The sequence below is a fragment of the Pelodiscus sinensis genome, chromosome 19 (assembly GCF_052426305.1).
Source record: "Pelodiscus sinensis isolate ZL-2025 chromosome 19, ASM5242630v1, whole genome shotgun sequence".
Lineage (NCBI taxonomy): Eukaryota > Metazoa > Chordata > Testudines > Trionychidae > Pelodiscus > Pelodiscus sinensis.
Genome location: NC_143070.1, coordinates 26,922,410 through 26,948,521, shown reverse-complemented (window position 1 = coordinate 26,948,521; position 26,112 = coordinate 26,922,410). Strand labels below are relative to the sequence as shown.

Genomic DNA, 26,112 nt, shown 5'->3' with positions numbered 1-26,112 from the left:
AATGGTGGGGAGGAGCTGCCAATCACATTTCTTGGGCTGCGCAGGTTCTGTCCACACACAAAAGTTCTTTGGGAACAATGGCCGTTATTCCACAATAACAATGCAAGAGTCTACACAGCAATTCCGTTATTTTGAAATAATTCTGAAGCATCAGACGGCTTATTCCGACTTCTGCAAACCTCATTCTACAAAGACTAACTCCTATTCCAAATTAGCTATTTCAAAATAAGGCCTGTGTAGATGTGCCACTGCTGCTAGTTTGAACTAGCCCCTTCTTGTGGACATACTAACTTATTCTTCTGAGACAGGTCGTCTACACTGGGGAGCCTGCCTCAGACTATTCTGAGGTTTCCCTGCAGTGTAGATGTGCTAGTTCAAAAAAAACTATTTTGGAATCACTATTCAAGGACAGCTTATTCCAAAATAAATGTGCCGTGTAGTCATAGCCAGAGGGATGAAGCAGCAGGAGGAAAGCCAGGAGTGCAGAGGCCAGCCAGAAAACTGAGTGTCTCCAATGCCCATGCACAGGTCACTGGGTAGGTCCCATTGTGTAAGGGGCAGCACTCAGGACTTTGAATCCTGCAATCTGAGTTCAAGTCTCAGTGGGACCTGCTGGTTTGAGCTTGTTATTGTGAGGTTTTTCACACTGCACAGCTATGTCTATGCTGCAGGCCTTTTGCACAAGAATGGCCATTCTTGTGCAAAAACTAGCGGAGTGTTTACCCTGCATGTGCATTCTTGCGCAAGAAAATGTACAGTAAACCATTGGAAAAGAAGGCTTCTTGCACAAGAAGGCAGTGTGCACAGGCAAGAGGGATTTCTTGTGCCTAAAACAGCCATTAGAACTTTCTTGCACAAGAGAGTCTCCACAGATGCTCTTTATAAGGAGATAAACCATTTCATAGAGCTGGAGAGAACTTTGAGAGGTCATCTAGTCCACTCCCCATGCTTATGGCAGGGCCAAGAGCCATCCCTGACAGATTTGCCTCAGACGTCTCTAAATGGCTCCTTCAAGAATTAAACTCATAACCCTGGAATGGCAGTTCCAGGGGACACTTCTCCGGTGTTCAAACATCTAACAGATAATATGGCAAAAAGGAAGCCAAAGAGAATTGCACTTACTAGGAAACGTCATAACTATCACCTCAGATGGGACTTGAACTCACAATTCCAAGATTAAGAGACCAATGCTTTGTCCACTAGGCCACACTAGTGACACTGAAAAAACAGAAATTCCCTCTTCCCAATACACATTCCTCAACTTTTAGATAACAGAGTCCAGCTGTTGGAAGGAACCAGAAACACAGGAAGGGCTGAAAATCAGCTCTCAGGAGGCACCTCCAGCTGCCCCCCAAGTGTGGGTCACCCCACACTAGCCATGGGCGAAACTTAACACCTTGACATCATGTCTCCCTTCCAAAGCCAGGGGCTTGTCTCCCACAGCCACAGCCTCAGCAGGGCACTGCACTGGCGCTCACGCTGCTCCTGGGGAAAGGAATGGGTGCTACAGGAGCTGGGGCTGGCAGGGAACGGCCGGTTGTCACTGAAGGGGAAGGATAAAATGCAGCCACATTGCTGAGGACAGGGAGAGCAGCTGGTGCTGGGCTGGTGGCACCGTTGGACGGCTCCAGGGGAGCTCTGCAATGTGACCCTGGCTCCCAAAGCAGCAAGTGCAGAATCCCCCTCGATGAGCACGAGAGACTCCGACCGATCTGGTCTGAATCTGGCTGAAGGGCTCAAGTGCCCCACTGCTGGAGTGTCAGAGGCCAGAAAGACATAGGAAAAAGTAAACTAAGTCCACCACAAGGCACCACTGGGAGTTGAACCCAGGATCGCCTGTTTACTAGACAAGTGCTTTAGCCAGCTAAGCCATGGTGCCTTCTTCAGGGAGCCTGGTGAAACTGTTCTACTCTATGGTCCCAGACAACACCTTTGCCTCCCAAAGTGCAGCCATTCCCCATTTCCCTCCAGCCCTGGCGGTGTCTGGCTCCCTGGGCACAGAAGGCTACAGCTCAGTGGGCAGAGGCTCTGACATGCACATCTCCCCCAGCTGCTTGGCCTGGGGAGTTGGCCTTGAGCTTTAGCATCACTGAGGGGAGGGAGAAGTGCAGCAAACATTGATTGTCTGGATTGTAAACACCCTCTCTCCTGGCCACACACGGCACTTCTTGGTGTGTCTCAAGCCAGGCCCTGCAAGGAGCCACCGGGGCAGGAACCAGCCCTTGGAGCTCGGCTTGCACCGGAACCGGCAGTTTCCCACCACGTCTCGCTGGAGAAGAGGTGACTTGTTCCCCTTCCTCTCACCTCACGTCTCCCTTGTCTCTGTTCCCTTCAAAGGTCTCCTCCACCTCAGGACCTGCCTCCTCAGGGCGCTGCCCCTCTGCCACTGGGCTGGGAGCGGGAGACTCCACAGTCTCTGCACTTGGGCTGAGAAGTCTCACTGGGACTAGTCTGTTGATGGCGTTAGTCACCCCGATGGCCAGCCGGATCCATTCCATAGCGCTGCCCGAGAGGGAGCTTTCCCAATCTCCACTGGTATTTCCTGGGGCTCTGTGTAGGGGTTTGGGCTGGGCCATCTTTTCCACGGGAAATGCCTCTTCTTTGGAAAGCAGCTCCCAGGAGCTCATGGAACTTCTTCTTCTCAGCGTGGTAAGGGGCAAGCAAGGGGCGACGGGACAGGGGTTTATGTGATGATGACAGGGGTGCAGAAAGCAAATAAGAAATTATTTTTTTGCCTACTTAAGAACCAGGGTGACAGAATGAAACTGGTAAGTAACCAAGTTACAAAGGAAACATTTTTGCCCCCAGTGGAACTCCTTGCCAGAGGATGTTGCGAAGGTGAAATCTACAAGAAGGTCCAAAAAAGAACTGGATAATTTAATGTAGGAAAGGTCAATCAATGGCATTTCACCAGAATGGACAGGGCAAGTGTCCCTAGCTGATGTATATCTGAAGCTGGGAATGGAGGGATCACTTAATAACTGTCTGTCCTGAGGATTCCCTCTGGAAAATGAAATTGGCTGCTGTCCTGAGACAGGATCCTGGGCTAGTTGGGCAACTGGCATGGCCCAGTCTGGCTGCTTTGATGTTCTATTTGGCTGTTCTTGTCCCCTCTGGGCAAGAGAGAATGGACCCCCCCTCATCCTGAAGTGGACAGAAAATGGCCTGCGAAAGGCTGGTGTAGGTGAGCAAAAAAGGGTGTTTCAGGTGTCCCTGATGGTCTAGTGGTTAGGATCCAGCACTCTCACTGCTGTGGCCTGGGTTCAATTCCAAGTCAGGGAAACCAGCTGCAACTTTCCCAAAATATGTCCCTTGTCAATCTTCTTGCCACATGTTACAGCAGCTGAGACCTAGCATGGGGCTAGCCCTAACCCCTCCCCCTTGGCTGGGCACTGCCTGGACTCAGGCCTCCCCAGTGCCAGAGTAAGGGCTCTGGAGAGGACAGGGCAGCTCCAGGGGCAGAGTCCTTTCTTCTGCAGTAGTTCAAACCCAGCCCCTTGGTTCCAACTAACTAACATTACTCCTCATTTTTGCCCTCTGTGCCTCCCTCCCAACCCCAACATACCCCAACACATCCCCTTCCCTCTCCCTCTCCCTCTCCCCCTCCCCTTGCTGGTAACACCATCAGGACTTTTCCTTGTTGAAAGAACAAACTCTCTGGTTTTTATGTGGGGAATGTAGAACTGGGGAGGGGCTGGGGAAAGACCCTGGGACGGGGTGGAGGCTGGGAGGAAGGGCTAAGGCTGGCACCTTCCTCTGATTGTCCCACTGCCTCATGTCAGGGGCCTCAGCAGTGCTGGGGGGTGGTTCCAGGGGGAGAAGCTGGTTCAGAGGAACTTGAGCTGCTGGGCCACTGAAGCAGGCCCCCAGCAGCAGCCTCTGAGCAGGGCTCACACACTCCAGGCCTCCCGGTCATATTGAGTCTCCCCATGTGGCTTGGGCTCCAGAGCCTGCCCCCCAGCTGGTGCCTTGAGGTAGCCACTGCAGCAGCAGGAATTTGGGCATCAGTTCCCCTGTGTTGGGGACAGGAAGCCAGGCCCAGACCCTTTTAGCCACTGGAGCTGTGCAGGCTGAGTCTTCCCCTACCAGATCTCTGCCCTGCTTCCTGCAAAGCTCTCAGCCTTTTGCTTGTTTCTGCTTCCCTGTCCATAGCAGGCAGCTAAAGGAAGTAAAGTCAGCAAACCAAACACCCCTGTAGCCAGCATGGGGCTTGAACCCATGACCTTGGTGTTATTAGCGCCACACTCTAACCAGCTGAGCTAGCCGGCCTACGAAAGTGCAGCTCACCAGTGGCCCTTTCAAGAAAGACGCCTCAGGCAGCTGCAGGGACGTCTCTGAAGCTGCCAATGGCTCTTCTCTGACAGGGTCACTAGCGACTCACTGTGACATGGGCTGGCTAGTCCAGCTGGTTTGAGGGTTGGTCAAGGTGGCTGGCGGCCGGCAGACCCAGGACAAAGAGAAGCCGGAATCTCTTGCTGCCAGCACCTTGCCTCCCAGCTTCTTCCCTGCCAGCAGCAGCAGAGTCCTGAGCGCTGCCCTTGACACCATGGGACCAACCTCCCCTCACTCAACTGGGCCAAGCTGGTGCCCAGCTCATGCCCACTGGGACCTGCTTTACTTGGGTTCCTTCCTCCCAGAGCCCCCTTCTTCTCCTGGGCTGCGAGGAGCATCACTGGGATCCTTTCTCACATCCCAGCACAGGGCCATCTCTCCAGTGACAGGAGACGGGGCTGGTTTCAAGATTTCGTTTAGCGAAGCAGCAAGCAAGAGGAGAAGCAGGAAAATCAACCCCATTTGCAAGCTTTGTGTGACAGGTGTGTGAGCTGGGGAACCTGCACCCCCAGAAGGGCATTTGGGTGCACCCAAGGGCAGCAAGAATTCAGGCCCTCAGGCGAGTGCATTGGGGACAATGTGTGAGCCCTTCCATGAGCATTTTCTGCTCCCACTGGGGAAGGCAGCTGGGCAGGACCGGCCTGCAGCCCACGTCCCTTTCAGCCCCAGGTGCAGGAGGTAACAGAGAGGGGAGGAAAGTCCATGGCCAGAGCCTCCTCCCAGAAGTCTGGCCCTGCACAGAGTCTGTGCATGATGGAGCCTCTCCCAGCAGGATTCTGGCCTGTTCTCTGCAAAGTGCTCAGCTGTTTCATTTTTTTGCAGACCCATTGCATGTGTCCCTGGTGGCTTCATTTACAATTTTCAGTCTTTACATTTGCATCCCTTTTTGGAAAAGAGGGTGCAAGTGTAAACATACCCTACATAGCGAGAGTTGGCCTCCGTCAGTTGAGCCTGGCTGTGTCCCTACTTCAGGAACCCAAAGGGAGCAAAGAGCAGAAGTACTGGAAGCTGGTGGGGTACCCTCTGAATTTGATTTAGTGAGTCTTAGTTGGACTTGCTAAATCAAACTCCAGAAGATTGAAAGATAGTGGCCATTCCTCCCCCACTGGGTGTGATTCTTGTTCTTCTGCACAGCACAGCCCAGGTAGACCAAGGACTTTCAGATCACACCCTTGCTGAATTGATGGGAATAGAAACCAGACACAGCAGATTTGAACTTGTTTCAGTTGAGATGGGTTTGCCTGGTTTATGCGCATTGACACAGAAACACATTAGGGCTACGTCTACACTGGCACCCTTTTCCAGAAATGCTTAAAATGGAACAGTTTTCCGTTATAAGGATTTCCGGAAAAAGCGCATCTACATTGGCAGGATGCTTTTCCAGAAAAGCCCTTTTTCCGGATCAGCGTCCGTGGCCAATGTAGACGCGCTTTTCCGGAAAAAAGCCCCGATCGTCATTTTTGCAATCAGGGCTTTTTTGCGGAAAAGACTGTCTACACTGGCCATTTTCCGGAACAGTTTTTCCGGAAAACGACCTTTGCCCGAACAGGAGCAGCATAGTTTTTCTGGAAAAACACTGACAATTTTACAGTAGATCGTCATTGCTTTTCTGGAAAAGCAAGCGGCCAATGTGAACAGCTGGCAAGTTATTCTGGAAAAGCAGCAGCTTTTCCAGAATAAATGACCCAGCGTAGACACAGCCCAGGGGTTTGTAGTAATCTCTGCACATCAGAAATGCAGAGTGAGATGCAACTGGAGATGCAAAGGTTTCAAAGAAGTTGATCAACCTTTCAGGGGGCACTGGGAGTTGAAACAAGGACCCTTTTGCCTATAGTTAAACACTTTACCACTGAGCTACACCCCCATTACACTTGCTTGTTTGCATCCAGTGTTAGGAAATTAGCCGCTGGCAGCACTGTCTGCAAGAGCAGGTGGTGCCTTGCACACATGGCAGGGGGAGGACGGCCCTCTATGGGGTCAGACATGTGTGGTATCCCCCCACCTACAATCAGCATGACATGTCACAATAGCGCATCATCCCCTGTGCTCCCGCCTGCCCTGTGTGTGTTGCAACCTCACAGCACTCACCTGATGTTCCCTCCCCGGCGCCTGAGGACATTTGAGAGGCCTCCTTCATCTGGGGGACCGGTTCCAGGGTGAGGGTCACGACGTTCCTGGAATCCTCCTTCTCCTCATCCTGGAGCTGCTGGTCAACTGGGTTGTCATCCTGAAGCTGCGGCCGCTCCTGCCCAGGTGTCTCCATCCCAGACTCCACAACTGTCCCTGGAGACAGGGTTCCCCAATCCCCAGGACTTGGTCCAGTTCCTCATAGTATGCACAGTGCTGCGGTGCTTCCCCAGTGCGGGAACTGCGCTCACAGGTCCTCACATACCCCTGCTGCAATTTCTTGACCTTGGCTCTGACTTGGTCTGGGGTGGGGGGAGGTGGCCTTTCTTTGCAAGGCCGTCAACCATTCAGCCATAAATATCTGCATTCCTCCGCCTGGACTGCAGAGACTCCTCCTTGGACCACAGCTTTATCTCTAGCCCCTACCATGACAGTGCCCGGCACTTGCTGCCACTTGCTTGCTCCTGCGATGTATCCCTAGAAGGGCCAGAGGGATCTCTGGGGGCTTGTGCCTGTGACATGGCTCTCCGAGAGGCTGGAAGCGCTCGATCTTAGCCAACTGGATAGAGAAATTATACTAAAATAATTGGTTAAGGTAGAACTAAGCGGTACTTTAATTTCTCTTTATAAACTGGGATCCAAGAAGGAGACCAGCAAGAAGAAGAAAAAGGGGAGAAGAGAAGAGGAAGGAAAAGGGAAAGGAAGACCAAGAAGGAGGAGGGAAGACCTTGAAGCAGAACTCACCTCCAAGGCAGCCTAAGAGCAGAACGGCCGGGACTCCTCTGCACAGCTGTTGCAAGGGTTTGCTGTGTGAACTCTGTGGCAGGTGACATTAGGGCTGTGCACTGGGATTATTTACCAGTTTCCCTGAATCCTTTTTTGTCCCAGAGCTGTGATGGCCGAGTGGTTAAGGTGTTGGACTAGAAATCCAATAGGGTTTCCCTGCGCAGATTCAAATCCTGCTCACAGTGAGGTCTGTATTTTGCCCACACCTCTTCCTCGGGCAGCAAGGGCCTCTGTGAGTTACCAGCAGTGGGGCTGTTACTGTTGGCATCAGGACTGGATTAAGGGTTGAGTTAGTGGGTCAGCTGCCATCAGGCACTGCCTGCCTGGCTCCTGGCAGGCTGCAGTTCCCTGGGGCTGCATTAACCTCCACAGCACCTGTCAGCAGGGCCCTTCCCCATGCAGCTGTGGGGCTCTGCATGGCCTGCCCCAGGGGACCCTGGGTTGCACGCCAGCAGTGGTGGCAGGGCCAGGCTGTGCAGCAGAAGAGCATCCTGCCACCACAAGCTCCATGCATGGAAGGGGAGGGTCTGTATATGCACTGTGCACCCAGGGTGGAGCCGCACATGCACCATGAGCCGGGGGGCAGTGCCACATGCGCGGAGCACTAGAATGGCTCAGACTGGCTGTGGTCAGCATCTAACTAATTGCACCATTAGGCCATGTCTTCACTCAGATGGAGATTTCTGCTGCAATCCATCTCCCAGAGTTTGATTTAGCAAGTCTAGATAAGACTCGCTAAATCAAACCCAGAGGGCACCTGCACCAGCTCTTTGCTGCCATCCTACTTCCACTGTTAGGACACCAGCAAATGGTAAAACCAACTCCAGATATGTGTTGGGATATGGTGGAAAGAAGAGACACATTGGCCTCACCACAAGGCACCACTGGGAGTTGAACCCAGGATCTTCTGCTTATAAGGCAGCTGCTTTAGCCAACTAAGCCATGGTGCTCTCCTTGAAAGTAGCCCTCAAACTGTTCTACTTTATGGTTCCAGAGAACATGTTCCCATTCCAAAGTGCAGCCGTTCACCGTTCCCCTCTAGCTCCTGCCGTGTCTTGAGGTCTGCGCAGCCTAAGACGTTAGATTGGCAGCTGGAACCCAAAACCTTTTTGGCAATTGTAGCCCCATGCCCCAAAGGGACAGACCCAAGGCAGCCGCCTGGTCCTAAGGCCGGGCCTGCAGCCAGGGGGAGGAAGAAGAATCTCTCCTTTCAGCTGGAGTTCACACAGCAGCCCAGCTAGTTCAGTTGGTTAGAGCCTGGTGCTAATAATACCAAGGTCATGGGTTCAAGCCCCATGCTGACTACAGAAATGTTTGGTAAGGGACAGCTCAGTGGTTTGAGTGTTGGCCTGCTAAACCCAGGCTATGAGTTCAATCCTTGCAGAGGCCATTTGGGGCAAAAATTCATTAGGGGATGGTACTTGGTCCTGCTGAGAAGGCAGGGGTCTGGACTTGATGACCTTTCGAGGTCCCTACCAGTTCTAGGAGATAGGCAATCTCCATTATAAAAAAAAAAAGCAACTTAAGGGCTTTTGCTGATCCCTGGCCACAGGCCTTTGCTCTGCCAGCTGAGCTTTGAGCTTTGGAAGGTGCCTGGGGCAGGCTGCTTTGCCCAGGTGGCCCTTGGGTGAGTGTTGGGGCAGGAGAACCCAGCAACACAGGGGGCTCTAATGGGCGCTTCACCTGCAGAAAGACCCTTGAGTGAAACCAGGCAGAAACACAGTGTCTTGCTGCCCCTTCTCCTGCCCGAGCCTGGCCTCCCTCCCCTGCTCAGCACCACAGAAAGCCCCTTGGCAGAAGCCAGAGGCCTCAGGCCTGTCCCCTCTGAGGAGCTTGTGCCTCAGTGTCCTGGCTCTCCCGGCTGCCCCTGAGCGCTGCTGGCCAAAGGAGGCAGCAAGGCAGGAGAGGGGGGAGGAGCAAGTCCCGCTGAGGCCGACAGCTCGGGCTCAAGCCTCCAGCCCCAGCACAAAACCTTCAGCCGGGCCCGTGTGGCTCCCTCCTGCCCCCGCACACGCTCACAGGGGGAAACGTGCCCCATGTTCCATCCCCGCGCCAGGCCTGGGCGACCGGCTCAGCCCTCGAGCAGCCCACAGGGCCTGTGAGGGACAGACTGAGAGCAGGGCCCCACTGACACCCCCCGTCCTGCCCCACTGGCCTGCGTGCGGCGCTGGCACGGGACAGGCAGGAACGGCAGCTGGGGAGAAAGCTGCTAGGACTGACGGGCGAGTCTCACTTACTGACCAGACTCCCAGGCCCCGGGCTCTGGGGCCAGCCCCCCTGTGGGTCAGAGCCCCTGGCCACAATGCTACTCCAGGGGGCCTGGTTCCAGGGCCACCTAACCCCAGGGGCTGGGGGGCTGGAGGCCTTTGCCCTGGAGTCTCAGAGCTCCCCCAGTGTCGGCTGCCGCTGGCCTGAATGGTGCTGGATGCTCCTGCTCCCCTCCCAGCAGGCTGGCCCTGCGCAGGCTCTGTGCTCGCTGGAGCCTCCTCCTGCCACGTCCCCGGCCTGCTCCCTGCAAAGCCTCAGCCTGGCTCCTTTCCTGCCCTCTGCTTGCAGGGCCCCTGGAAATGGCTTTGGGCGGATCCCTGAGGCCCAGCATTGGGTGCAGCACTGCTGGGCCCCCAGAGCCTGGGCTGCAGCCAGGAGGGGGAATCTCCTGCAGGGCCGGTGGGATGTAGAAAGCTGCTCCCTGGGAACCTTTCCCATGGCAGCGCCCCCAGCCTGGCCAGCCCCTGCCCGGCCCGGCCCCCAGCCCGGCCTCCACCCCAGGGTGGGCAGCATTTGTGGGGGGGCAGCATTTGTGGGGGCAGGTAGGAGAGGCCCCCCCTCCCCTTCCCAGAAGAGCAGACCCCCCAGGGTGACAGTGGGGGTATCTGGCCCAGGGCTGCTTTCAGCAGAGGGGGCTGTGATCCCAGCCTGGGGCCAGGGAAGCTGCTACCAGCTCGTGCGAGGCGGGGAGAGCCACCCCAGACAGGGTGGGGAGGGGGATCAAGTGGGGTGGGGGCAGATAAGAGAGGTGAAGGGGAACAGGGACGTGTGAGGTGGGGCAGGAAGTGGAGGCAGGAGGTGCTGAAGGGAGGTTGGGGGGATCATGCCAGTCAGTGGGTGGCTGGGAGCAAGGGTGCAATGGAGGGAAACTAGGGGGGGTCACAGGAAGGGAAAGGGGGCAGGGGAGGTTGGGAGGAGACTGGGGGAGCAAGAGCAGCCTGGCTGGGGAAGGGGAGACACAGGGCAGGGCTTGTACAGAAGGAGATGGGGAAAGATACAACGGCAACTCCCCCACCCCCGTGGGGCAGGAGGGGGGGCAGAGGTGACTGGTGGTGGCACTTGAGGGCACCAACTTCTCTGCCCCAACAACATTTCTGAAGTTTATAACCAGGGTGTCCCAAATGCCCCCTGCCTCTGTGGGTGCCTCTCCCTGCGCCCCTCCCTCTGCAGGCTCCAGTCCCCCGGGGGAAGAGCTGCCCCCTCCAGAAGCCTGAGGGGAATTTCTTCTGTGAATTTTTTTAAGCGGAGATATCTGCAAACACTGATCTGTAGGGACTGGTAATGGTTTATTTCCATATTTGCATATTTGTTATTTGCATAATGTATATGCAGACATGTAAATATGTTACCAGTCTGGCAAAAGTTTGTGAATGGGTTTGGCTGTCCATGGTATTAAAAAAAGGTTAGCAATCACTGGCCTGATCCATGGGGGGTGGCCAAATGCAAGGCAGGGAAAACACTAGGGCTACGTCTACACTGGCCCCTTCTTCGGAAAGCGGGAATAGGGAAATCCACAGGGGATTTAAATATCCCCCACGGGATTTAAATAAACATGGCCGCCGCTTTTTTTCCGGTTTGGGGAAAAGCCGGAAAAAAGCGTCTAGACTGGCCCGATCCTCTAGAATAAAGTCCTATTCCGGAGGATCTCTTATTCCTACTTTGAAGGAAGAAGTTCATGGAACTTCTTCTTCTCAGCTTGGGAAAGGGACGACTAAGGTGCGATGGGACAGAGTTTTATGTAATGATGACAGGGGTGAAGAAAGCAAATAAGAATTTTTATTCTCCTACTCAAGATCCTGGGTGACAGAATGAAACTGGTAAGTAACCAAATTAAAAGTGAATCAAAAGGGAGCATTTTTGCGCCCAGTGGAACTCCTTGCCAGAGGATGTTGGGAAGGTGAAATCTACAAGAAAGTCCAAAACAGAACTGGATAATTTAATGCAGGAAAGGTCAATCAATGGCATTTTACCAGGATGGTCAGGGCAGGTGTCCCTAGCTGGTGTATTCTAGAAGCTAGGAATGGGCGACAGGAGGCATCACTTAATTGTCTGTTCTGAGGATTCCCACTGGGCAATGAAATCGGCTGCTGTCGTGAAACAGGATCCTGGGCTAGTTGGGCAACTGGCATGGCCCAGTCTGGCTGTTCTGCTGTTCTGTTTGGTTTCTGTTCTTGTCCCCTCTGGACAATGGAAAATGGACCCGTGTCCTGAAGGGGAGAGAAAGTGGCCTGTGAAAGGCTAGTGCAGGTAAGGAAAGACCCCATGTGCAGGTGTCCCTGATGGTCTAGTGGTTAGGATTCAGCACTTTCACTGCTGAGGCCTGGGTCCAATCCCCAGTCAGAGAAACCAGCCTCACTTTTCACTTGACATCTGCTAAGTCATTCATCTTACCTCATTGTTACAGCAGCTGTGACCCAAGAGGTTCTCTTAGGGCCCCTTTCCCACCTCTCCCTCACTGCCAAGACAGCACCTGCCATTTTCACAAGCCCTTCAGAAGGGGCAGAGCTGGTGACTCAAACTGCCCCTCCGCTCTCCCATGTGGGCAGCCCTGCAGGAAGCTCTGTGGCACACACAGCACTAGCCCAGCGCAGTGTCAGGTGGGCACAAGATCCATTGGTTCAATTTGGTTGTTGAAGGAGACAACACAGAACTGGCTCCAGCCCCCACTCAGTAACCTGGGGAAATGACCCACCAGGCCTGGGCCCCTCGGAGAGGCAACGATTCCCCACTGGCCAGGGCAGAGCCTCCCTCTCACACAGTCATGGAGCCTTCTTCCCCTGGACCTCCCTCCCCTGTCACTCAGCTCTCACTGCTCGGTGCTGCCAGGGAGGGGCCTCACTGCGAGAGCCGCCTGGGCAGGTTCCTGCCACAGAGACACGTCCCAGAGCAGGACGGATGCTCAGACCGACACTGAGTGAGCGCTGGGGTGAGACAGGGAAGGAGAAAAGGGTCTAACGGCGCCTGCAGCCTTTCAGAGCAGCCCCTGGCCCCACCACCACATCCCAGCTCTTCCCTCTGCCCTCGCTGGACTCTGCTGGGCACTGTCTGGACTCAGTCCTCCCCGGTGCCAGCCTAAGGGCTCTGGAGAAGACATGGCAGCTCCATGGGCAGAGTCCTGAGCCCCTGGCAGGGCAGGGCTCATTAAGCAGTTGGGGGGGGGGGGGCTGGGTTGCTGGACAGGTTAGGGCTGGCCTGGGCAATGACTTTTGATGGGGAACCACTCCCAGGGCTGCACTTTTCCATGCTATTAATGGAGGAGGAGGGGGTCTGGGATGCAGGTTGGTGCAGACAGGAGCTTGGGGCAGAGGACTGGGGTGCAGGAACAGTTGCAGGAGGTTGGGTTGTGACCTGGGGCAGAGGATTGGGGTGCAGGATCTGGGAGGGGTGAGGGTTCAGGACGGGGGCAGAGGGTTTGGTTTACATGGGGTACCAGTGGGTTGAGGGAAGGGAGGGGCTGGGGTGCCAGAGGCAGGCTCTGGCTGGGAGACTTACCTGGCTCACTCCCGGCCAGCAGCCCAGCACATTTCTCAGGCAGCTACTTCCCTGCCCCCACACAGGCTCTCAACCTCCGTTAGCCAATAAGCTGAGGGGCTGCAAAAGGCCCTTGTGATGTCACTGCCACACCCACCCCTGCCCTCCAGGGCTAATGTCCTGCCCCAGGCAGCCCCTTTGCATGGCTGAGCTGCTCCCAGGGTGAAAGTGACACATTTCTTACAGGGACTGTTCTATTGGGCACCATCCCTTGGGCAGGGGAAGGCTCAAGGCAGGAAGTTGGGGGAGGGGTTGTGATAGGACAGTACCTGTAAGAAATTAAAGTGTGGAGTGGAGTGTGGGAGGCTCAAGGTAGGTACTTGGGGAGCGTGTCAGTGGGGGGTGGGGCTCAGGGCAGGGGTGAGGATGTGGAAGGATACAGAAGTCAGGGCACAGGATTAGGGATGTGGGGGGGCTTGGGGCTGGGACTGTGTGTGTGTGTTGAGGGGATCAATGGGACTAGATTCCCAGCTCCCTCTGCTCTGGGCTCCCTGAGGCCCTTTAACACACAAGGGCTTTCTCTGCAGCGCACTGAGGAGAGGAACCCCTGAGCCAGTGATGCCGCTTTGCCCAGGTTGGCATGGACAGGAAGCAGGCCGGGTGCCCAGTAACCCCAGACAGATGTGCACATCTGCATGTGAGCAGCAGCTGTTGTGGGGCTCTAGAAATCTCCCCCTAGATCCAATTCCCCACGTGCCAGGCACCAGTAAAGCCAGGGCTCCGGGGTCTCAAGCAGAGCACTGCTGGGGGCGGATACGTGTCTATTTGAGGCAGGTTCCTCACTCCCACGTCCCAGACACGTACTGTGGCACAAAGACCAATGGTCCCTGCACAAAGTGTGTCACAGGGATAAGCGTTAGCCCCAGGAACAAGCATCTCCCTGCAGAAGAGACACCCCTGGTCTGGAGCCAACAAGCCCAGGAGACACCCAGCTCAGGATCCCCAGGCACTGACACAGACTCCCTGGCACAGAAGAATCCCAGGCCTCAGTTCTGCCGGACAGAGTTTTCTCCTCTTCTGTTTCTTGTCAGCTCCCTGCAAAACACCTCGCAACGTTAGATGAGGGTGAGTGGGGATAAACCCAGCTGGGCTGTAGAGCGGCTGTTAGGTGGGGAAAGAGAGGTGCTCCCGCCGCGTCCCCGAGCAACTCACACATGTAAGAAAACTGCCATTGGAGGTGGCTGCATGGGTGTCAGGATGGCCGAGTGGTCTAAGGCGCCAGACTCAAGGACCTGTCTTTCCCTTAGTTGGGTGTTCTGGTCTCCACATGGAGGCGTGGGTTCAAATCCCACTCCTGACACATTCTCTTTTCTTATATCATCTCTTTTATGTCTAGAGAGGTGACCTCATTTCCCCATCTCTCCTGACATTGCAGGAGCCCTTGCTCCTCCCACATGCTCATGAAAGCATTTCTCCTAGGCTGCATCTACACAGCAGCGTTCCTTGGGCATAACGGCCATTACACTGCAATAACAATGGGAGCGTCTACACAGCAATTCCATTATTCCGACTTCTGTAACGCTCCATCCAGACCCGTGGTCTGAGGAGCCAGGAGGTTTCCAGGCTGCAGACAGACAAGCCCACAGGCAAAGACAAAGCAAAGTGCCAGCCACTTCCTGCTCAGCCCAGCGGGGTCTCTGTGTGGCCCCCAGACCTTTTGTTTGCCGTTCCCTAGGTGCAGGGGCCCAGATTCAGCAACACTCACAGGCCCCACAGGAGGAGGCTGGTTTCCTGCTTCACCCCACGGCCCAGAAATGAGCCCACAGACTCCCCCTGTGCTCTGGAAGCCAGGTTTGCTGTGTGAATTGTGTGGGGGCAGGTAACATCAGGCCTGGGCACTGGGATTATTTACCAGTTTCCCTGGGGGCCCTGCTGTTTTCACAGCACAAATATCTTTCCCATCCCCCCTGAGTCGTCCCTTTCCCAAGCTGAGAAGAAGAAGTTCCCTGAACTCCTGGGAGCTGCTGTTCCAAAGAAGAGGCATTTCCCGTGGAAAAGATAGCCAAGACCAATCCCCTACACAGAGCCCCAGAAAATACCAATGGACACGGGGCACTTGTAAAGCTCCTCTCGGGCAGCGCTACGGAATGGATCCAGCTGGCCATCGGGCTGACTAACCCATCAACAGACGAGTCCCCGTGAGACTTCTCAGCCCAAGTGCAGAGACTGTGGAGTCTCCCGCTCCCAGCCCAGGGGCAGAGGGGCAGCGCCCTGAGGAGGCGGGTCCCAAGCAGCAGAGACCTTTGAAGGGAACGGAGACGTAAAATCAGAAGGAAGGAGAACAAGTCACCTCTTCCCAGGTGAGATGTGGTGGGAAACTACCAGACCCGGTGCAAGCCGAGCTCCAAGGGCTGGTTCCTGCCCTGGTGGCTCCTTGCAGGGCCTGGCTTGAGAAGTGCCAAGGAGCCGTGTGTGGCCAGGAGAAAGGGTGCAGAAGGAACGTGGATGAAGGATCAGGGTGGGGGAGCAGGAAGAAGGGAGGGTGTCAAAGGAAGCTGGGGGTGCTGGGTGAGCTGGGGGGGAAGAAAGCAAGGGGAACAGGGTGGCTGGGGTCTGGGCATGAGGCAGGACATTATGTGGCTTTGTGTCCACTTGCACCAAAGGCCACAGCCACACTGCCCTGAAGGTGCACAGCATTGGCACTTCCAGTGTGGGTCCTGGACTGTGTGGCTGCAATGACCTGGTCCCAGGTAAAGCACTGCTGAGAAGTCTCAGCCCCAGCCCTGCATCCTCCTATCTCAGCCGTCTCCCACATGCTCCTGAAAGCCAGCACACAGGCCACCCATCCCTACACCAGGAGGCAGGCCTTAGAACTGCCTTGTGGGCACCCAGGGGAAGTGCAATAATAGAAGAGGCTGTGTTTCTACCTGGCTTTGAACCAGGGACCTTTTGCATGTTAGGCAAATGTGATAACCACTACACCACAGAAACACACTGAACAGCAATTTCCGCTGCACTTAAGCTTGGGCAAATATTCAGTTGCTAACCCTTTGGCCAACAGAGATTGCTGTGGGGCAAAGGAATTCTCTGTTGTCAATTTTGTGCCCTCAGGAAGGGACCAAACTGAAAGAGGCCGGGCTCCCACCTGGGGACTCCAACCTAAACCCTGAGGCCAAGGGGTTTACAAGCCAGAGAATCAAAGTTTGCTTCATTTTGCCCTCCCCCAACCCTGCAGAACCTCAAAGGCAACTCCACAGTCCCAGCGGCTGGGGGAGATGTGCATGTTAGAGCCTCTGCCCACTGAGCTGTAGCTTTCTGTGCCCAGGGAGCCAGACACCGCCAGGGTGGGAAGGCAGGAGGGAAATGGGGAATGGACGAACTTTGCGAGACAATGGTGTTGTCTGGGACCATAGAGTAGAACAGTTTAGAGGTGAGTCTGAGTAGGGCACCGTGGCTTAGCTGGCTAAAGCATTTACCAAATAAACAGCAGCTCCTGGGTTCAGTTACCATTGGTGCCTTGTTGCAGCTTTTGCTCACATTTACTTAAGCCCTTCTGGGACACAGAAGAGGCCTCCCCTGGCCACCCATGGAGCTGCTGGTTCAGGAAAAGGCTGATTGCAGAGGTGTGTTGGGAAGAGGGAAACCACAAGTCCCAAGAGGTTTCTCCCCCACAAGTGAGAAGCTCCTGATGCCCACAGACCCTGACTCTCCATGGCTGCAGGAGCTGCAGAGGTTGCACCCTTAGGCTCTCTAGGCCCTGACTCCTTCACACATTCACAAGTGTGTGTGGTGCTGACTCTCCTGTCCCAGTAATTGCAGTGAGAGCCCTGTTATAGCCAGTCACAGCAGCCCCTGCACTGGCTCCAGGCTTGTTGTTTCCTTCTTCCCAACATCCCTCCCCAGTCAGCCTTTTCCTGAACCAGCAGTTCCATGGGTGGCCAGGGGAGGCCTCTTCTGTGTCCCAGAAGGACCTAGGAAAATGTGAGCAAAGGTTACAACAAGGAACCACTGGGAGTTGAACCCAGAATCTCCTGTTTATGAAGCAGGTGTTTTAGCTAACTAAGCCATGGTGCCCTCCTCCAAAGCCTCTTTAAAATGGCTCTTTATGTTTCCAGACAACACTTTTGACTCCCAAAGTGCAGCCGTTCCCCACTTCCCTCCAGCCATGGAGTCCAGGCGGTTTCTGGCCTCCTGGGCACAGAAAGCTACAGCTCAGTGGGCAGGGGGCTTTGGCTTCCTTGCCCATGGGATGCTGTTGCAGGAAGGGCTGCTCAGCAGGGACGGGGCTCACCTGTTGAGGAAGGGAAGAGTATTTGGGTGCAGACTGGCTAACCTAGTGAGGAGGCTTTAAACTAGGTTTGATGGGGGCAGGTGACCAAAGCCCACAGGTAAGTGAACAACATGGACACCTGGGAGATGGGCCAGAAATGGGAGAGAGCAGGGGCTGTGACCGCAGAGATAAATGAGGGACGAGGGACCACTGGGAAGCAAAATCTAATCTGTGTTTTAGATGCTCGTATAGACACATGGAAACGATGGGTAATGAGCAGGAAGAAGTTGGTATCACAGGGACTTGGTGGGATAATACACTTTATTGGAATTTTGGCACAGAAGGGTAGAGCTTGCTCGGGAAGGACTGGCAGGGAAAAAGGGAGGAGGAGTTTCCTTAGATATGAAACATGCAAACACTTGGCCTGAGGCAGAGTTGGACACAGCAGATAGACTTCTCAGGACAAAGGGGTAAAACCCCAGGGGATGTCACACTAGGCATCTATTCCAGGCACCTCCCCAGGCAGAAGAGGTGCCTGAGGCTTTTTAAACAATTAACAAAATCATCCAAAGCGCGGCTGGTTTCACACACACGCAGCCTCACCCACAGCTGGGAGGCAGTTTGCAGGGAGCTGAAAAGAAACAGAAGAGGGGAAATGAGCCTGGCAGAACCAAGTCTTGGGATTCTTCTGTATCCAGATGTGCTAAGCATCTGGCAGCCATGCTCCCAAGTGCTGGTCTGTTCCCACCCTCCCCAGGCAGGTGAATCCCCTCCGCTGGGTGTTACAGGCTGGACTTTGCCTGCCTGATTTTAGCCAGGGAACTGCTCCCTGTGAGGCAAACATGACACCCCCTGCCCTGCGGAAACCAGCCCCTTGCCTTATGGAAGAGGGAAGGAGCTCCTGGAAGCACTTAGCCCCTGGCTGGCTCTGTCTGTGGAAAAGAGGAAGCAGCAAACATCTATCACTGGAGAATGTGGGTATCAATCCCACTGCCTCTCGCATGCGAAGCAAGCGCTCTACCACTTGAGCTAATTCCCCTGCCTGTAAGTAGCTTTTCCTGCCCCACCCACCTTGTTCCAGAGCCCACAAAGTCCCTTCTGATAAACCCTCATCTAAAACTCAGCAAATATCCAGAGAAGTTGTGTTTCCCTTTGCAAGACTCTGCACAGCTTAGTTCTAATCAGCCGGTCTTCCCTAGAGCCCGGAACATCGACCGCGGCAGCATCGCTCTTACGCCCAGTGTAGACACGGCCTTAGAGTGTCACAAACTAGCCCCGGACACATTCCTGGCTAGGACCAGTCACAGTCTGGGCTCAGTGAGGGTCCGTCCTACCTGAGACGTGTGTGACACAAAAGCCTCCTGTTCCCTGCCCAGTTCCCAACACTGGCTGCAGACCCAGCGATATTTGGTGCCTTGGCTGCTGTCCCTGCTGGCAGGGAGCTGTCCCGCACCCGCAGTTCATCCGCCTCCCGGAGAGGCAGCAGCTCTGTGAGGGGGAGAAGCCGGGGAATTTCCCTGCTGTGTATAAAACCATCACTGCCGGCCCGGGCTGAGCCAGTGCACTGGCATCCCTCATGTCTGGAGCATCCGCCAGGGAAAAACTGAAACCGCATCTGGAGATAAGGGGTCAGGGTCCCTCCTGGCAGGAGCTATAGGGAATGGGCTACCTCTACTTCTCCCCAGCAGGAAATACTGGGTCAGGGGTCCCTCCACCCTTCCCCAGGAGGAGCTATGGCACCAGGGGACCCTCCACCCCACAGCAGGCGCCAATGGGTGCCATGGGGGCTCACACACAAACAGCGGCACACTCCCTCAATATCGGTGCCCAGGGCAAAACTCGCTCTGCTCCTGGAACAGGAACAGTCACTAGCAGTGAGGCCCCTGCCTGGCAGCACCGTGTCAGACGGTTCCTTCTTGGCCTGGTGCCTCCTGAATGCCGGGAGCAGCTGCCTGGTCCGAGGGGCTGCAGTTCCCTGGAGAGAGGGGCTGGCTACATCTACCCTGCAGACTTCTTGCTCAAGAACTGTTTTGTGCAAAAGGTCTTGCACAACAGTGTGTCCACACTCCCATGTGCTTTTGCACAAGAGAAGTGCTTTTCTGTAAGAGCGCCCATGGCAGTGTGGATGTTCTCCTGCGCAGGAAAGCTCTGATGGGCATTTTAGCCATAGGGCTTTCTTGAGCAAGAAACCCCTGTTGCCTGTCCACACTGCCTCTTTGTGGATGAGTTATTGGGCAAGGGGTCTTTTTTCTCGTGGGGAGAGGAATAACTCTTGCACAAGAAGCCCTGTTTTCTGGTGCTGTACTATAAATTTAAATGTGCAAGAACGTGCCTGCACTGTAGACGCTCTGCAAGTTTTTGCGCAAGAACATCTGCTCTTGCACAAAAAGCCTGCAGTGTAGATGTAGCCCTAGAATGTAGACACAGTCTGAGAGAGACAAGGAAAGGAAGTGGCCAGAACCTCCCCCCGGCAGACTGGTCCTCAATAGGCTGGGTGCGTCTACACAGCACTCTCACCTCGAAGTGAGCTGTGCAATGTGAGCGGCTGCCCCGGACCCCAGGGGAAGGTCTGTGGGGAGTTTCCAAGGCAACAACAGCTACAAAGTTTCATAATCTACACTCATGTGACTGTGATTTATTCCTCCACTAACAAGTGTCTCTGAAGGGATGAGAAATGCAGGGTCCAGGTGCAGGGAGCCGGGTCACATTCTCCTGCCTGAGTCTCAGTCCTGGCTGAAGCCTGGCTACAGAGAGAAGAGGCCAATGCAAACAGCCCCATGGTAGTGAGGGAGTCAGTACGTGGGTGGAGCAGGGAGCTGGGGGCAGAGCTGGGCTCTAACTCACTAGGGTTGCGTCCCATAGCTCAAGATAAGTGATGCAATTGGGTAGCTTATTTCAAGTCAATTTTGAAATAGCTTATTTTGTAATTTGGCGCTGGCTGCACAGCACTTAGTTCCAAATAAATCGCTGTTCCGAAATGCCCCTCACTCCTCCTGCCATGAGGTTTGCAGGGACGTCGGAATAGCGAGCCCGTTATGGTTTGAAATAAGGGGCTTGCTCTTAAGACGCGTCAGTGTGATTTGAGCACCACGTCCTAAACCTCCGAGCTAGCCGACCCACGGGTGTCAGTCCCACAAGTGGCCCTTTCAGAAAGGAGCCTCAGGCCGCCACAGAGACATTGTGGGGTCTAGAAGAAGATGGGTGGAGCAGGGGATGTGTTCCCATGCAGGGGAGTTAGCTCAAATAGGAAACCCCTTACTTTGTGTGCAAAAAGTAGTGGGATTGATGCTCATGGTCTTCAACTGCAGCTTTGTCCTGGTTCCTAGTTTTCACTGCTGGGGGCTCAGTGATCCTCCTACCTGCTCTCCCAAAAGAGACAGACCTGGCTCCCCTTTCTTTTCCCCCAGCAATTACCATGTTGCAAAGCAGAGAGCGGCGATATCAACAACAACAGTCCATCTGGCTGTGTGGTGCAATGGAAAGCATGTTGGACTTCTAAGCTGTAGTGGTTAATGTGAGCCCAGCTAGACATTCAAAGGCTGTGAGTTCAAGTCCCACCAGAGTCACTTTAGCTGCTTCCTCATTTCCAGGATGCAGCTTTTACAGACCAGTCAGTCCTTAGGCTGACACTGGGGTGGGCTGGCATCCAGGCAATTCCCAGCAGACCCCATTAAGGTTGGAGGGAAGGGCTAGGACTTGGGGGTTGGGATGGGGGTTGTTCTGAGAGGCTGCAGGTGCCAATAGACCCTCCATGTCTCCTACCAGTGCTGTGCAACACGCAGGCTCAGAGCTTTGCTGGAAAAAAGCACCAGTCTAGACGTGGATCTTTTGGAAAATAAAACCTTTTCCAAAAGATCCCTTAATCCTTATTTTAAGGGTTTATTTTCTGAAAGATCCGGCAAGGCTCCAAGCTGGAAAAAAGCGGAAGCCATTCTTATGCAAATGAAGCGAGGGGTATTTAAATCCCCGCATCATTAGCAATTGCGATGTGTCTAATTTGCATCCCTTTTATGGAAAAGGGATGCAGTCTAGACACAGCCTTAGTGTAGATGTAGCCTCTGTGAGTTACCAGCAGTGGGGCCGTTATTGTCGGCATCTAACTAATTGCACCATTAGGCCATGTCTTCACTCAGGTGGAGATCACTGCTGCAATCCATCTTCCAGAGCTTGATTTAGAAAGTCTAGCTAAGCCTCACTAAATCAAACCCCTAGGGCACCTCCTGCTCTTTGCTACTATCCTACTCCCACTGTGAGGACACCACCAAGCTCAACTGAAGGTAAAACCAACTCCAAGTACATGTTGAAGAATGGTGGGAAGAAAAGACCCATTGACTTGCCAACAAGGCACCACTGGGAATTGAACCCAGGATCCCCTGCTTACAAGGCAGGCGCTTTAGCCAACTAAGCCATGGTGCCCTTCTTGTAAGCAGCTTTAAAACTGTTCTACTTTATGGTTCCAGACACCCCCTTCCCATCCCAAAGTGCAGCCGTTCCCCATTCCCCTCCAGCTCTTCCCATGACTCAAGGTCTGCGCAGCCCAAGACATTTGATTGGCAGCTGGAACCCAAAACCTTTTTGTCAATTGTAGCACCAGGCCCCAAAGGGACAGACCCAAGGCAGCCGCCTGGTCCTAAGGCCGGGCCTGCAGCCAGGGGGAGGGAGAAGAATCTCTCCTTTCAGCTGGAGTCAAATCAGCAGCCTAAGGACACTTGCCGAGCACCAGCTACAGGCCTCTGCTCTGCCAGCTGAGCTATGGAAGGTGCCTGGGGCAGGCTGCTTTGCCCAGGTGGCCCTTGGACGAGTGCCAGGCCAAGAGCCCCCCGAAGGGGACGGCCTCCCAGGGGAGGGGCAGAGGAACCCAGCAGCACAGGGGTGTCACAGGCGCTTCACCCGCAGAAGGACCCTTGAGTGATCCAGGCAGAAACGCCGCATCTCGCTCCCTGCAGCTCCCCTTGCTGCCCTGGCAGGCGCTGCCCCTTCTCCCACCAGCCTGGGCCTGGCCTCCCTCCCCCGCCCGGCCCCACAGAAAGCCCCTTGGCGTGAGCCTGGGCAAGCCAGAGGCCTCAGGCCTGTCCCCTCTGAGGGGCTTGTGCCTCGGCCTCCTCTGCCCTTGGTGCCGGCTCTCCTGGCTGCCCCCTGAGCGCTGCTGGGCAAAGGAGGCAGCAAGGCAGGAGAGGGGGGAGGAGCAAGTCCCGCTGAGGCCGACAGCTCGGGCTCAAGCCTCCAGCCCCAGCACAAAACCTTTAGCCGGGCCCGTGTGGCTCCCTCCTGCCCCCGCACACGCTCACAGGGGGAAACGTGCCCCATGGTCCATCCCCGCGCCAGGCCTGGGCGACGGGCTCAGCCCTCGAGCAGCCCACAGGGCCTGTGAGGGACGGACTGAGAGCAGGGCCCCACTGACACCCCCTGTCCTGCCCCACTGGCCTGCGTGTGGCGCTGGCACGGGACAGGCAGGAACGGCAGCCAGGACAGAGCAGCTTGGACTGACGGGCGAGTCTCACTTGCTGACCAGACTCCCGGGCCCTGGGCTCTGGGGACAGCCGGGGGGGGGGGGGGGAGCGGGGAGGAGAGAGGGTGTGAAGAAATTCCAGGGGGGGCATGAGCGTTTTCACAAATCAAAAAGCGGGGGGGAGTGATGCCGAAAAGTTTGGAAACCATTGCAAGGGGACAACCCAGCAGGGACTCAAAGTGAGTGCTCCAGGTGAGGTTTGAACTCACAACCTCAGCATGTCTCCTACAAGTACTGCCTTATAAGTACTGTGCGCTGACCCATTGCGCCACTGGAGCAGATATTTGAAGTGTTTCTTCAAAGTCCTTAGATTGAAAAAGTCAAGACGCACAAAGTGGAATTGAAGTTTCTGCTGAGCCCTTGTTCTTTCTTTTCACAGGCAGAGCCAGGGGGACTCCGCACATCCAGAGACCCCTCCCTCTTCCTCTCTGGTCTCTGAAATAACCCACCCTAGTGGGGCACAAAGCTGCTGGAGGCCAGAGCACGAGAGATGAGTTGCACCTGGGTTAGTGCTCGCTTTGCACATGAGAGGTAGCAGGATTCACTCCCATCTTCTCCCACCTGCTCGATGGGGCTCAGGGGTTGGCCCCTTTCCTGCTGCCCCAACTCTCATTCCCACAATGAACTTTGTGCAGGGACCGTTGGTCTTTGTTGCAAGGCGTGTGGCTGGGAGCCAGGATGTGACTGACCGGGCTGTGTCTGGGCACAGCTGAGGGCGTCCGCTCAGGGCGAATTGCTCGAATCCGGGGCTACTTACAGCCCCCGACTGGTGACCTTTCCACACAGGCCACAAACCAGTCCCACAGAGCGCTTCAGCTGCCTGCCTGAAGCCTCCCGAGCAAAACCCCTCCGACACCCCAGCAATATCCGTGCCCCAGATGGCCCCGGGCCTATACACAGCTGGGGGGTCCTAGCACCCAATCCCACCTACCCCGAACAAGTCCTGTCCGGTTCCAAGAAACCAGCCACAGATCCCTGGTCAATTTACCCTCTGGACCTTACCCACAAATCACGCTGGGCCAATCCTTTAGAATCTATATCTAAAGGTTTATTATTACAAGAAAGAAAAGCCTGAGAGTAAGGTTATTAAAGTACAGTACGTTACATGCACCGAATCTCCCAGTCCTCGATGCAGGCTCTAGCAGAGATGTTGCAGCTGCTGGTTTAAAAGTTCTTATTGCACATCCTACGATCAGGATGGGTCCACAGGTCTTCCGGGCTCTTCAATCCCTGCAGTGCTGCCTCTGGGATGAAGTGCTGAGCTGAGAACAAAAATGGCCTCGACCACATGGCCTCTTCTGGTCTCAGCCGGTCACCTGGTCCTCAGCCTCTCTCTGCTGGCAGCTCTTGGGTCTCCGCCCTCCTGCTTTAGGTGTGTCTTTGGGCCATCAAGGGCCATTGTTCCACAGGGCTCCACTACTCAGCCTGTCCATAGCAATGCTCAACCACATTCAGAGAAATATTCAGCTTCCACACAGATTACAGATTCCTACCTACACACATAGACATTATACACTCACATAAATAGCGTACATAAGATCAACAAACAATAATCTCCCATTCAATCCCCACATGGCTCCCCCCTATACCAATTTCTGGGGCCAACACCCCCACCTAGGGGTGCAGCAGCGATCTGGCTGCTTCCCTCCAATTCAGCAACGTGACACACAGTCACATGAGTGTAGATTATGAAACTTTGTAGTTGTTGTTGCCTTGGAAACTCCCCACAGACCTTCCCCTGGGGTCCCGGGCAGCCGCTCACACTGCACAGCTCACTTCGAGGTGAGGGTGCTGTGTAGACGTGCCCGTCCTGTTGAGGGCCAGCCTGCTGGGGGGAGGCTCTGGCCACTTCCTTTCCTTGTCTCTCTCAGGCTGTGTCTATACAGCAGGGCTACATCTACACTGCAGGCTTTTTGCACAAGAGCAACTGCTCTTGGGTAAAAACTTGCAGAGCGTCTACACTGCAGGGACGTTCTTGCGCAAGTAAATTTATAGTGCAGCATCAGACAACAGGGCTTCTTGCACAGAAGTTATTCCTCTCCCCACAAGGAATAAGCCCTCTTGTGCAAGAACTCGTCAACAAGGTGGCAGTGTGGATAGGCAACAAGGGTTTCTTGCTCAAGAAAGCCATGTATCTAAAATGGCCATCAGAGCTTTCCTGCGCAGGAGAGCGTCCACACTGCCATAGGCGCGCTTGCAGAAAAGCACTTCTCTTGTGCAACAGCACATGGCAGTGTGGACACACTGTTGGGCAACACATTTTGCACAAAACAGATTTTGCGCAAGAAGCCTGCGGGGTAGGTGTAGCCAGGGGCTGTTTGGGTTTGTTACCAGCACTGAGCTTTGTACAACAGCCCAGGGAACATTGTGAAAAGCCAAAACCTTCCCGCCCTGGGTGTCCTTGGCCAGTCAGCAAGTGGCACAAAGGTTCCCTGAAGTGCTGACTTCAGGTGATTTGAAACAAAGCCCAGCAGCTCAGATGAGGTGGCCGAGTGGTTAAGGCGATGGACTGCTAATCCATTGTGCTCTGCATGCATGGGTTCAAATCCCATCCTCATCGGGTGTTAGTAGTCTTCTCTCTTGCCTCTCCCAGAGGTTTAGTGGCAGCCCTGCCTGCCCCACCCCCCTCCCACTACAGCCAGGGGAAATCTCCTCAAGGGGAAACCTCACAAAGGAGATTCCAGGCAGCCAGGCCATGGGGGTCTCTGAGATGCCCCAGCCCTGCAGCCTGTCCCACCTGCTGTTGCCATGGTCCCTCTGTGAGGTCACTGCCTCCCAGCCAATGAGCTGAGGTGCTGCACAAGGCCCTTGTGAGGTCACTGCTGCCTTGCAGGCTCATGTCCTGCCCCTGGCCAGCCCCTTGGCATGTGTGAGCTGCTTTCCCTGCTCCTGTCACTCGGGGCTGGTTCTGGTGCTCAAGCAGGGAACATCAGAGGCTGCTCAGGGGGCCACATTGCTAGGAATAAGGGATCTTTTGGACAAGGTTTTATTTTCCAAAAGATCCCGTCTAGACTGGCGCTTTTTCCTGGCAAAGCCCCGAGCCAGAAAAAAAGCAGCAGCCATGTTCATGCAAAGGAAGCGGGGGAGATTTAAATCCCCGCTTCATTTGCAATTGCGCTGTGTCTAATCTGCATCCCTTTTCCGCAAAAGGCCCTTCAGCAGCAGCACACGGCTGCCATCCAGCAGGCCCTTCCGGGGGCTTGTGCATCTGAGAGGCCCTGAGGGAGAGTTCCAGACAAGGACACCTGTGAGACTCTCCCCTGGGTGCCCCCACAAGGGCCTTCTGTATTTCCCCTCTGTGCCTCCCCCACCACCACCGCACACACACCCTTCCCCTGCCCGCCCTTCC

At 55.0% G+C, this 26,112-nt stretch overlaps 10 non-coding genes across 10 annotated transcripts; 5 read left to right on the top strand and 5 right to left on the bottom strand.

The window, feature by feature from the left end:
- Positions 1–1,805: 1,805 nt before the first annotated feature.
- On the bottom strand, positions 1,806–1,879 carry TRNAS-ACU (transfer RNA serine (anticodon ACU)). Its single transcript has one exon. It is a non-coding gene; the product is annotated as a tRNA-Thr (tRNA).
- Positions 1,880–3,210: 1,331 nt separating this feature from the next.
- TRNAE-CUC (transfer RNA glutamic acid (anticodon CUC)) lies at positions 3,211–3,282 on the top strand. The gene has a single exon. It is a non-coding gene; the product is annotated as a tRNA-Glu (tRNA).
- A 4,066-nt stretch (positions 3,283–7,348) lies between these two features.
- Positions 7,349–7,430, top strand: TRNAS-UGA (transfer RNA serine (anticodon UGA)). Its single transcript has one exon. It is a non-coding gene; the product is annotated as a tRNA-Ser (tRNA).
- Positions 7,431–8,121: 691 nt separating this feature from the next.
- On the bottom strand, positions 8,122–8,195 carry TRNAT-UGU (transfer RNA threonine (anticodon UGU)). Its single transcript has one exon. It is a non-coding gene; the product is annotated as a tRNA-Ile (tRNA).
- A 3,591-nt stretch (positions 8,196–11,786) lies between these two features.
- On the top strand, positions 11,787–11,858 carry TRNAE-UUC (transfer RNA glutamic acid (anticodon UUC)). Its single transcript has one exon. It is a non-coding gene; the product is annotated as a tRNA-Glu (tRNA).
- Positions 11,859–14,235: 2,377 nt separating this feature from the next.
- Positions 14,236–14,344, top strand: TRNAL-CAA (transfer RNA leucine (anticodon CAA)). Its single transcript has 2 exons — positions 14,236–14,273; positions 14,299–14,344. It is a non-coding gene; the product is annotated as a tRNA-Leu (tRNA).
- Positions 14,345–15,902: 1,558 nt separating this feature from the next.
- On the bottom strand, positions 15,903–15,975 carry TRNAV-AAC (transfer RNA valine (anticodon AAC)). Its single transcript has one exon. It is a non-coding gene; the product is annotated as a tRNA-Val (tRNA).
- Positions 15,976–21,596: 5,621 nt separating this feature from the next.
- Positions 21,597–21,670, bottom strand: TRNAT-CGU (transfer RNA threonine (anticodon CGU)). The gene has a single exon. It is a non-coding gene; the product is annotated as a tRNA-Thr (tRNA).
- Positions 21,671–22,947: 1,277 nt separating this feature from the next.
- TRNAI-UAU (transfer RNA isoleucine (anticodon UAU)) lies at positions 22,948–23,041 on the bottom strand. Its single transcript has 2 exons — positions 23,004–23,041; positions 22,948–22,983 (listed from the first exon to the last, which is right to left on the bottom strand). It is a non-coding gene; the product is annotated as a tRNA-Ile (tRNA).
- A 2,200-nt stretch (positions 23,042–25,241) lies between these two features.
- Positions 25,242–25,323, top strand: TRNAS-GCU (transfer RNA serine (anticodon GCU)). Its single transcript has one exon. It is a non-coding gene; the product is annotated as a tRNA-Ser (tRNA).
- The last annotated feature ends 789 nt before the right edge of the window (positions 25,324–26,112 follow it).